The following is a 13,517-nucleotide window of genomic DNA, read 5'->3' as shown; positions in this document are numbered from 1 at the left end:
ACAGCTGGGATGGACGAAATTCGTAGAAGTCTAGTGGCGTCCTCGCATACTCAGCCACCTATAGACTTTTTATTATCCCTGATCAACATTATCTTGACAAAAAATTATTTTGTTTACAGTAACCATTACTATGGTCAATGCAACGGGACCGCAATGGGTAGCAATATCGCGCCGGCATACGCCAACATTTATATGGCGGCATTTGAGAACAAATTTATCTATACCACCTATGGTGACAAAATACAAAAATTCTTTAGATATATAGACGACATATTTATTGTGTGGTCAGGCACCAAGGCAGAGTTTGAGTCTATGATAGGATGTCTTAATTCCTTAAATGAACCAGTCAAATTTACGTTTAATATTGACAGAACAAGGATTAACTTTCTCGATGTGACCTTATACCGTGATGGCGACAGACTGGGGACAACTCTATATAAAAAAGAGACTGATCGCAACACCCTTCTTAGAGCGACTAGCCAGCATCCCACAACCCTCAAGGAGAGCCTCCCAGTGTCCCAATTCCTAAGGGTCCTTAGGATTAACTCCTCTCCAGAACAAGCTACAGTACAAATAAGTGAAATGAGGGACCGATTCCTCCAGAGAGGGTACACCACCACAACTGTCGACAGATGCATTAATAAGGCATACACTCGACATGCAGAGAGTCACCGATCTGAACAACACCAGCGAAAGAAGGAAAGGATGACCTATGTGAGCACGTATGACCACACTTCCAATACTGCTAATAAAGTCATCAAGAAATATTGGCCTTTGCTGACCACAGATCCAGCACTTAAATTGGAGCGGACACCACCACCGATGAGTGCATATAGGAGGGGACCAAATCTGCGACAACTACTGATGCGCCCTCTTGTACAACCATCTCCTACCACCGATACTTGGCTCCGAAGCAATAAAGTTGGGTGCTTCAAATGTACATCATGTACCACATGCAGAGCGATGCTTACTGGATCATTCTTTGCCCACCCACATTCCGGCAAAAAAAAATCAAAATTAAACATAAACTCATATGCACGATGGATCATGTGATCTATATGCTCACATGTCCCTGTGGGCTTTATTATATTGGACTTACGACTCGCAACTTTCGTGATCGGATGGCGAACCACAGATTGTCTATAAGATCTGCCATCGAAACTGGTAACTCCGATAAACCTGTCGCCCGCCATTTCCTCAAACTTAAGCACCAGACGTCATCTCTTCAGTGCATGTTAATTGATCATGTGCCTAAATTACCTAGAGGTGGCAATAGAGAATTAATTCTCAAAAAGAAGGAAGCACGATGGATCTTTACACTCAACACTATCGACCCTAATGGGTTGAATGAGAATAACCCCCTTAATGTGTTTTTGCAATAGTTAGTCTAGTTGGTAGGCAACTGGTCTGTAGACATACCACACATGACCCCTTATCATTTGCCACGGCTCTTCTAGTGGCATGTGGGGGGTCATGTTGGATTTTTAATATATACATGCGATGCATTATCCTGTATAAACACTTCTATTATTGGTGTGATATCTGTATATACTGCCATAGTGCACTTATCTCTACCTGGCGTAGTTGAATGATTATAGCTGCCCTTATATTATATGCCCCATTCTAAACCCCGTGGGTGAATCTATGCAACCCCTCCTGTGCCATTTTTCTTCTTATGCGTGCTGTCTATGTTCTACAATATCCAGTGCTGCTCTGTTCAAGCGAGCGATGCACTTACCTCTGGCCATATATATGTTATATGTTGTATGTTTTTACTTTATAAGTATGTCTTTACCTGAATACCCCCGGATGACTATTGGCCTCAATTATGCTTTTACTGATTCTGAAGTAATGACACGGTGATTCAATATATCAACCGTTCGTGGTCTGAATCCAGACAGATTATAGTCAAACAATATATGTTACATGTTGTCTTCTCCTTATAAGTACGTCCAGTTTTGAAATAATAACAAACTTGCCGATGTCCACTAAGGCTGACGCCGTTGACACGCAAATGGACCGCAAGCTCTAACACTGGGTGGACGGACATCATGTGACCGAACCCAGCTGACTCCACTACCCAATCCGCCGTCCGGGACGGGTGGAACGCAGCTGATACGCACACTTCCGGGTCCGGGTGCCGTGTGTGACTGCGTGCGGCCCTGGACACTGATGGTGCTGCGGCAGAGTGCGTATCTACACGATCTCGAAGGTCATGGTAGTACACACTTATACCAAGTTTTTTCCTGTGTTTTGTTGTATGTGAGATGACTGGTTGCTATTATTATCTTATGGCTAGAAGGTGGTTGGTTGCTGATTCACGTCACAGGCGCAGTCTGATGACTGTGGCCTATTAGAATTGCTGTATGCACCTGATGAATAATTAACTAGTGGGAGTTTCTTTCCCTGATTGGCTATGGTATATATGGGGCACCTTGGCAGACTCAGTGTATGCTTGGCTTACCTGGGTGAAACTTTGAAAAGCATATCCTGTCTTGACAACGACCCTTCGGGGGTCGAAACGTCGACCATGACTCTACAATCCTAATAAAAGCATCTATTTTATCTGCAAATTGGTGAGTGCCCTCTCTGGTTTACAAATCAGGACTTTCGAATATATATATATATATATATATATATATATATATATATAATCCATGGGTCCAGCACATCCACTTATTACAACGTTACTTGGAGGGTGCCCACTCACTTCAAGTAGTATGTAGATTTCCATCAATGGTAGCACTCCACCCGTTTGTTCAAAATAATTTAATAGGAATAACATTCCTATTAAATTATTTTGAACAAATGGATGGAGTGCTACCATTAATAGAAATATATATATATATATATATATATATGTCGGGGGTTGTTAGGAGTGCGCTCTGATCAATACCCTTTAGAAAAACTCGAGTAGGTACTCTCGTATTTATAGGATACGAAGGATCACACTTGTGAATGATAATTAGGGAGCCTCAAATCTCCAATCACACAGTCACCACTATAGGGGTATAGCAGTCACACCTACTGCAAGCTGAGAGAGTCTCAGCTTGCAGTAGGTGTGACTGCTATACCCCTACAGTGGCGACTGTGTGATTGGAGATTTGAGGCTCCCTAATTATCATTCACTAGTGTGATCCTTCGTATCCTATAGATACGAGAGTACCTACTCGAGTTTTTCGAAAGGGTATTGATCTACCCCGGGGGGACCAGCCCCTACTACTCCTGTTTATTGATTTTATATTATTACCTGATATAAGGAATACCTTCCATGTTAAATAATCCCTTATATTGCAATGCCCCTGATGAAGTGATGATGTTGACGAAACGCGCTCGGCTTCTTAAATAAAGAATTACGTTTTGAACGAAGTCTACGTTGCATTGCTGAAATATTCGAATTCCACTTCAGAAAAATGAATGATTGTTATATCATGTTTATTGGTACACTCATGTGCTAGGTGGTACGATCAGAGCGCACTCCTAACAACCCCCAACTTTGTGTTACCCTCTGTTTCTTACTAACAGGAGAAACAGTTGGGAGTTGCAGCTCACCGTTAGATTAGCGCAATACCTGAACCATATCTTGTGTGTTCCAAATATATATATATATATATATATATATAGTCAAAATAACTCACAACAGCGGCACTCAGCAGGAACTTTTCAACAAGTGTATTCAAAACCAAAAACCATACACTTTTGAATACACTTGTTGAAAAGTTCCTGCTGAGTGCCGCTGTTGTGAGTTATTTTGACTATTCACTGAACCCGGAAGGCACCCAGGCAGTTGTACCCCGTTGGGTGAGTGCCAGGCCGCCAAACTACTTTATATATATATATATATATATATATATATATATATATATATATATATATATATGTTCAAATAGAAACACAAGAGGAGCTCCTTCCTAGCTGGGATCTCCCTGCCGCATCTGTTCCTGACAGACGCCTCAGTGCACCTTGTCCTCCGTGGAGTGTACGGTGAGGTCCGCGCTGATCTGCAGTTGCCCCGGATGGTGGTAGGAGCTTGCCTGGCTTGTAATTTCACATCATGTGGTAACCAGTCCACTGCTGGTTTTTTATTGGTACGAGTCCTGATTGATTGTACCGGAGAATTTTAATGTTCTATTAAATCACTTTGGTTTTACATTATGGAGCGCTCCTCTTGTGTTTCTATTTGAACAGATTGTCGCTTGTTCCCGTGAGTCCTGGGAGCTACTTTGGAGTGAGCTGCAGTCCGGATTGGGACTTTTAGTGTGTCTACAAAGGATTGAAATATCCTTCTGTTTCCAACTGGTATTGGACTACTAATTTAGCGCTGATTTGATCCACCTGCACCCTACCTTTCCACATATATATATATATATATATATATATGGTACTTATGTTTTATCTGGACTCCCATGTTAAATGCACCCCATTTTTTCATACCCCTACTATCCAACTACGCATGGAGTTGATTTTATATAGTGTGGCGAGCGCAGCGAGCCACAGTGCCCGAAGCGTGGTGAGCGGACCCAGTGTCATAAGAAAACCGGGAGCCCAGATATTACATAAGTACCATATATATATATATATAATATTATATAATATATATATATATATACACACACATATATATAGATAGATAGATAATATTATTATTTATTTTAGACAGACTGCAGAAACTAGAGTTGTGTTTAAGAAAAAAAAAAGACAATGTGTGGTATGAATCATTTTCAGTTGTATGTATAATTGGTGTATTTGTGACATCAGTGCAATATACTTTGCATAAGTTTTCTGGAACCTCCCTTTGCATTTCCTTGTTTCTGTCTGTCTTTGACACTCTCTGCTGTTATACGCATATGGGTTATCTCTGCCCTCTGCTGGTGACCTAATTTCCCCAAATACTATTTCTGGATGCTGAGCAGAATCAGCATCACGTGGTCAGCTGTTTCCATTGGCTTAGTCAAATGAAAACTATGTAGTACAGCTTACTGCATCACAGATGGGAAATTCCAGCAACATGCTAGTGTCCGGAAAACTGTGTCGATTTTCTAACTTATACCATCTGATTAATAGTTTTTTTTAGTTTTCATTAGGAAAAGTGTACATATATATACCATATACCATATACACTAGTAATCCCGCACGGATTGAGCCAAAATTTACATAATGCCACATGGATTGTGCCAAAATTCACATAATGCCACAAGAATAGAGCCAAAATTCACATAATGCCACAGAGATTAAATAAAAATTCACAATATGCCTCATAAACCGGGACATTGCGCGCCGAAGGCACGCATTAAAAATTTACACCATAATGCCCATCACATAATGTCCATTATGAATTATGCCAAACACCATAATGCCTATTAAAATTATGCTACATAAGTGCTTTTTACCTACATGCTCATTGCCAAGGGTTCCATGCTCACTGCCAGGGGTTCCATACTCATTGCCAGGGGTTCCATGTTCATTGCCATGTGGGATTAGATGCTCATTGCCAAGGGGAAATACATGCTTGTGGTAACTGGGGGACAGCAACCGCCAGGCAGAAGTGAAAGCCATTGACAGCCAGACAGAGAGCGAGGGGCTGCCCGGCTGTATTCAGAGCACTGCAGGTCCCGGCTATTTGAAATAATACCCCTTTCACACCAGAAAATGCAGGGATTTACCCAGGAATATGGTCCCAGGATCATACAGGGACATTCCCAGGTTGGCGGTTCCCGGGGGGCTAGCGACATGGTCCTCAGCTCCAAAATGAGCTGTGTCTGAAATGACAGGGGGGGGGAGGGGGGGGGGCACGCGCCCGGTTGCCCCCCCTGAATCCACCCATGCCCATGCATATGACAATAACAGTATTTCGTAAGTAAAACAAGACATTTTCCCCCCAGCTCCCTGAATAGTATTAGTAACCAATCTTGAACACTACATGATAATAGAATTCAGAGATATTGGTTACATTACCTGCGCAGATGTATGATATGCCCCCAAGCCACGTCAAGGCTTCTCTGTATATTGGGGGTCCCTAGTGCTATATCTAGGGGCAGGGTGTGGCACCCTAAAAACTATCATGAGCTAGGAAGCCCAGTGCGGCACGCCAGTGAGATACTATAGTGTTAATAATTAGTGATAGGAAGCCGAGGCTATAAATAAAGAGAGAGAAAAAATAAAATGTAATTAAAATAAGAGAGAGATAGTGTTAGTGAGGGGAAAGTGTTAATAGAATGTAAGGGCATGCCGCACTAAAGCCACCCAGCCCAACCAGTCCAGGAGCACCGCACCCCACACCACCGTTACCCTATATTGGGTTAACCAGCAAGGAGCCACATGATAATGGCTCCTTATTTGATATGTCCAAACTAAGAGCTGTATGTGGCATATCAGGACCCATATCTTCTCCCAATATGAGCTTCCTTCTGCCTCTCACAACATACATACAGATAGTGGTAGATGCTCAATTAGTTCAGTAATATTACTCAGGTGCTTGAGGGAGGGGTTAATGCGGGGTAAGTAAAACAAGACTACAGAGTAGTTCTAGTAACCAATCTTGAACACTACATGATAATAGAATTCAGAGATATTGGTTACATATACCTGCACAGGTGTATGATATGCCCCCGAGCCACGTCAAGGCTTCTCTGTATACAGAGATTTTTTATGATAGTAATGTTAATCAAGTATATAAAAAAAAACCTGCAGTGTTTTAGAAATCTATAAAAATTTTAAAAAATCCAATACTATATAAGATATGTTTGAGCACTGTGAGTGAGGTATCTTTTGTCTTATCAATAACAGTGTCTGGTTGTCAGATTATGCTAATTCCATACCAGTGAGGAGGTAATTGGTTTTATGCTGATCTCTTTGCAGTTCATATATAAAGATAGGCAAACTTGTTTACATAAATAAGATATAACTGTTGCAGTATGTTATTGAAAACAAGTAACTGTAATGGTGTGTACACAAGGCATTTATGCCATACTATGTGAGTCCCGATGCGATCTCGCATAGCACGGCATGCATGGAGTGGCACAATTTAGACTATATAGTGCAGATCTGCACAATATAGTCTTGCCTGCCCTCTCTATTTGGCTGCCGATTTGCGCTCACACGGGAGCGCGCATCGGCAGCCCTAAAAAAACACACAATCAGCATGCGATATGGCTTCCGATGTTCACTATATCAGAAACATCGGAAGCCATATCGCACCGTGTGTACACACAATAACAATAAGTATAAAAAGTAACAGTGAAAACTTTCTAATGTTTCATTTAAGATATCACTTCTGTTTATTGACAGAAAAACTGTTTTGCATCCCCTATGCTGACAACATGATTGGCCAGCATTACAGCATATAATTATGCCATATATTAGCCAATATATTAACAATAAAATATATTAAAGTGTGACTATCTAACTCAATAATGCAAGAGGAGTTAAGGTGACATGAGTTAATGGGGCTGAGCCATTAACTTTACTCCAACTACCATTCATAACAGCATACACTGCAACAACAGGAGACTGGCAGCCATAGGGGTGTGCTGCCCATTTTTTTTTTTTTTTTGGGGGGGGGGGGGGGGTCATGAATGTTAACTATGAGTTCCCCCTTGGACCTTTCTCCCCTAACAGGCTGCCTGCAGCAAATACTCATTTATTTGTCAAATTTATTTTGAATTTGACTGGTTAAAAATTATTTGTCTCCCTGTGTAAACATTTAAGAATGCACACATTTGGCCACACACCATTATGCACATTACACATTGTGGCACACACCGTGTGTCCATTTCACATTATACAACACTGGTAATTCAAATGACACATTGTATTATAATGTAAGTTAGTTTATATTCATCCAAACATACAATATATTGAAAAATGTAAATATTTCAAATGATATGTCTATCAACTGTTTTTATTGGAAATTAAAATAAAATATTTAAATATTTCTGTATGATTGCATTTTATTTGAACGGAATAATAATAGCTAGACATGTATCTACACTGATATCATACCTGTTTTTACGATAGGAAATAGAAAATAATATTGAATATATAATTATTTAAGGGTATATTTATTTATTATTTATTAACAGTTTCTTATATAGCGCAGCATATTCCGTTATATAATTAACTATTTTTTTACTGCCTAAAGATGATTCAATGCTGTGCTAGTAGTAATGATTCAAAAATGTAATGCATATAGTATAGAAAAATAATGAAGTATTATATTGCACCTCAATTATAAATTAACATATATTAACACTGCTAAATGTAATAAATAATGTTACCTTTTTAAACGTTTAATTTAATTTCATATTAGTAACTTATAAATGAATTATCCCTAACATAAGAAATTCAATTAGTGAATGTTTTGCAAAACAAGGCCAACAAATTAAAAATATCTAATTGAAGAAATCTCTCAACAATTTTTTACAGATTTGCGAGCCACTGCTTCTTAAATTCTCTGAACACTAAGGTATAACATCTTGTTCTGGGTTGTTCAAATCAGATGTGGCAATAAAAATTTGTTTTTCAAGACAAATGTTGTGTAATATACAGAATACAGCAAACATTTTGCATACTTTTGCTGGGCTATACATTAAAGTTCCACCCGATTTATCCAGACATCGAAAGCGGCTTTTGAGAAGCCCAAAAGTTCGTTCTATGCAACCTCTCGTGGCAACATGACTTTTATTATATTTTTTCTCTGGATCAGAAAGAGAATTCGAAATCGGAGACAATAACATGACTTGGCAGGGAATCCTGCATCTCCTAAATAAATCCACATTGAAGATACATTTTAAAAAAAATTTTGATTTAATAATTTATGTGTAATAAGTTAATTCTTCTTTTAAAGGGCAGATGTATTATAGGGGTGCATATTACACATCTACACACTTTCATACGTATGGCCTGCCAAACTTCTAAAATCATGGGGAAGCTGTAGGATAGTTTGTTATAGGGAGAAAGGGTTATATGCGCATGTTAAGTGCACTGGTACCATTTCTCCACCATGTATGAAGGAGTCATTTGTAAATTGCAGGGGCTAAAAAATCACCTGTCTATATTGCCACTGCTAACTAAATGATAGTTTGCCAAATGTATGAACAGTCCACATTGATGACCGCTCATGCACAATGCTGGTTTTAGCATCGCCTGTAGCAGGCTGGCAAAACCCTATCTCCTCAGTAGAGCCAGCGGTGTGAATGCATTGGCTCTGGGCTGATCTGGTGATCTCACGTGAGTTGCGAGATCACGCGCACTCCTATTATAGGCAGCTGGGTTGATGAAGATGGTAAGAGGGCACAATGCAGGAGGTGTTATTTTACACTCCCCTGCTTTGGAAGCTAAGATGTTAATACATCTTATCGGTCTCACCACCTGCTTCACCTTGTTAATAAGGCAAAGCTGGAAGTGTTGTAGCGGCTCACTAAGCACTGAGGCAGAATGGGCCTGTGGGGCAGGGTGCCATCTGCCCCCCCCCCCCCCCCAGGCTAGTTAATTTACTTGTCTGAGGGCCGCATGACTGCAGGACACAGGCAGAGGATGCTCCTGCTACCCTATGTCACTGCTCAGCTAGAAGGCGTCAAATAGAAGCAGGTGAAGACACAAAAATGTCTGCCCCCATTGCAGGCTAGAAAATGATGTCCACCATTTACCAATGTGGAAACAGGATTCCTTTCCTAGTAACCTCGAGGCTAAATAGGGGGTGGAGATTATCGATAACTGAGTCATGCAAAGTGGAGCATCCTGAAAGTAACTTTCTGTTCTTGGAGTCCATGGAGGAGAGCCTGCTGCTAGATGTAAGTAGATGGTGTGGCTGGGCTAACATGCACACCCTACACATTAGGGAGGCCAATCCCAGGATCGGGATCGGCGGGATCCCGGGATTTTGGCCTAAAAATGGCGGGATTTGAATCCCGGGATTGACCCTTCCAATCCCGGGATTGCGGGATTCGTACCTGATTGTAAAAAAAACAGCAGACGGCTGTTTGGATCAGTGTCTGTGTGTGCTGTAGCGGCATGACGGTGGTCGGGCTACGCAGCGTGACCCCTGACATCACACCACGCTGCACAGCCCGGCCGCCGTCATGCCGCTGCAGCACAGTAGCACACTGTTCTGAATTGTTCGCCTGGCCGCCCGCCCGCTGAGGCTCCCAGCCGCCCGCCCGCCTGCTGAGCAGCAACTAGCCGCCCGCTGAGGACCTCCTAGCCGCCCACCAACCAGCCCGCTGAGGACCTCCTAGCCGCCCGCTCGCCCACTGAGCAGCTCCCAGCCAAGCTGAGTAGCTCCCAGCCGCATGCCCACTGAAGATGGTCCTGCTACTGCCTGTCACCACCATCATGTAAGTGACAGCGCAGTGCAGGGCAGGAGGGATAGTGGGGATTAGTCTGCTGTGTCGGGACGTGTTTTTTTTTCTTATTTTTAACCATGGAGGCCAATCCCGGGATCTCGGGAATCCCGGGATTGAGCATTTTTCAATCCCGAATCCCGGGATTGAAAAAATGCCCCGGGATTGGCCTCCCTACTACACATAACATACACAGGGAGATATGTACAGTATATATGTGTGTGTGTGTATATATACTGTACACACACACGCTAAATATTGAAAAAGCTGCTGATAGCAGCAAATGCGTCAGTACTGGCACCCCACTACCTCAACGCTGCAATCCAGATGTCAGGCATCAGTCATCCACAGTGCCAATCACAATATATTGGAAACCGGAGTTGTCCCCACTATTCTTGTTCCCTACAAGGCATCAAACATCTTTTGGAGGAAAGCAACCTCTTCAATTTTGCCTCATTGGGACCACCAACCATCATTGTGCTTCAGATATTCCAACATTTGGAGGATCGCCAACCCTATTTGCATAATTGGAGGAAGCATCATAAAGGGACATCATATATCACCCGGACCAACTCTTTTGGGCCCAAAAAGAGGGACATTGCACTCAATGAGGTGACGTTAACACTTACACTAAGTATTTAGGATGCAGCTGTTTTCTTGCAAATGCCATGTTCAGTTTCTGAGCTTTTATACAATTATTATTGCTTAAATCTTTTATCTTTTGTTTTTAATATTCATTAATAAATGTTATTTTTCAATTTATATACTATTACTGCTGTGTTACAGTTTTTTCTATACCGTCATTGATCCAGCACAACCAATATCCCCTTTTTCTTGACACTAAGGGGGAAATTTACCAATATGAAAAACCTAGTTTTTCGTATTGGTAGTTTCCCTACGACTGCATACGACTGTTTAAGTCGTATGCAAAGTCGTGTTCCGGAGGATCAGTTACAAAGCAGTCATATACGACTGCTTTGTAACCCTCCGATGGTGTAATGATTCGTATTAGCGGCCGTATATACGGCCGCTAATACGAATTATTTCTAGCAGTCTGCACGGATCAGTCAGATCCGTGCAGGCTGCAAGGTGTAAAAAAAAATAGAAAAAATAAATAAATAAAAAAAAAACCGGCATGGGGTTCTCCCCACAGCCATAACCAGCACCAGGCTGAAGGAGCCGGGGCCGGTAATTAAAAATCAGGAAACCCGACAAATAGGGGCTCCCCGATTTTTAACAACCAGCCCCAGGCTCCAGGTCCGGGGCTGGTTCCCAAAATACGGGGGACAAAATGACTAGGGGTCCCCCGTATTTCAAGAACCAGCCCCAGGCACAACCAGCCGGCAGGCTAATGCCACAGCCGGGGGGAGACTTTTTATGCAAGTCCCCCCGGCCAAAGCATTAACTCTACCGACCAGTCAGCCTGGCCAGGGGCCCTGGGGGAGTGGGGACCCCCCCAATAAAGGGGTCCCCCCCCTCCAGGACTTACCTGACCAGGCTGAAGCCTGGTGCTGTCCTCGATGCCCCTGGGCGGTGGGCATCGAGCTGATAAATGTAGTAAAAAAAAGATGAACCTATTGTTTTTTACTGTGGCACTACAAGTGCCAGCAAGCCTCCCCAGCAAGCTGGGACTTGGAGAACCACAAGTCCCAGCCTGCTGGGCATTAAAGGGCCCGCTGGCACTTGCAGTTCTACAGTTAAAAAAATAGTGCACAAAACACACTGACACACTTTTAAAATAAAACTTTATTACACACAAAGCCCACACATACTAATACTTACCTATCTTCTTCCCATAGGTCGCCCTGGTCCTGTGTCGGCGTCTTCTGGTCCTGTGTCGTCTTCTTCCTCCATGTCGACGTCGCTGTCGGCGATGGCGTCCCCGTCCGGATCCGACGAAATCCATGTGGAGCTGTGGAAGGAAACCATACTCACCTGTCCCAGCGCGACGTAGTCCAGGTAAGTGTCTTTGCAAAAAAACAAACCGGCACCCGAAACCAGACCGGACTGACGGAGACGCACGTGTGTTTGTTTACATCGTGCGGCTCCGCCTCCCGAATGCCGCTATTGGCCGCCTTGCGGCCTAGCGGCTCCTGATTGGCCGCTAGGCCGCAAGGCGGCCAATAGCGGCATTCGGGAGGCGGAGCCGCACGATGTAAACACCGTGCGTCTCCGTGTCCGGTCTGGTTTCGGGTGCCGGTTTGTTTTTTTGCAAAGACACTTACCTGGACTACGTCGCGCTGGGACAGGTGAGTATGGTTTCCTTCCACAGCTCCACATGGATTTCGTCGGATCCGGACGGGGACGCCATCGCCGACAGCGACGTCGACATGGAGGAAGAAGACGACACAGGACCAGAAGACGCCGACACAGGACCAGGGCGACCTATGGGAAGAAGATAGGTAAGTATTAGTATGTGTGGGCTTTGTGTGTAATAAAGTTTTATTTTAAAAGTGTGTCAGTGTGTTTTGTGCACTATTTTTTTAACTGTAGAACTGCAAGTGCCAGCGGGCCCTTTAATGCCCAGCAGGCTGGGACTTGTGGTTCTCCAAGTCCCAGCTTGCTGGGGAGGCTTGCTGGCACTTGTAGTGCCACAGTAAAAAACAATAGGTTCATCTTTTTTTTACTACATTTATCAGCTCGATGCCCACCGCCCAGGGGCATCGAGGACAGCACCAGGCTTCAGCCTGGTCAGGTAAGTCCTGGAGGGGGGGGACCCCTTTATTGGGGGGGTCCCCACTCCCCCAGGGCCCCTGGCCAGGCTGACTGGTCGGTAGAGTTAATGCTTTGGCCGGGGGGACTTGCATAAAAAGTCTCCCCCCGGCTGTGGCATTAGCCTGCCGGCTGGTTGTGCCTGGGGCTGGTTCTTGAAATACGGGGGACCCCTAGTCATTTTGTCCCCCGTATTTTGGGAACCAGCCCCGGACCTGGAGCCTGGGGCTGGTTGTTAAAAATCGGGGAGCCCCTATTTGTCGGGTTCCCTGATTTTTAATTACCGGCCCCGGCTCCTTCAGCCTGGTGCTGGTTATGGCTGTGGGGGGGACCCCACGCCGGTTTTTTTTTTTTATTTATTTATTTTTCTATTTTTTTACACTGCAGCCTGCACGGATCTGACTGATCCGTGCAGGCTAAAACGCAAATAGAACAGGAAAATGGTGTTCTATTTTCCTGTCGTAT

Source organism: Crinia signifera, chromosome 2, assembly GCF_055691185.1.
Source record: "Crinia signifera chromosome 2, ASM5569118v1, whole genome shotgun sequence".
NCBI classification, from domain to species: Eukaryota; Metazoa; Chordata; class Amphibia; order Anura; family Myobatrachidae; genus Crinia; species Crinia signifera.
Note: the sequence above shows the minus strand (reverse complement) of the source record.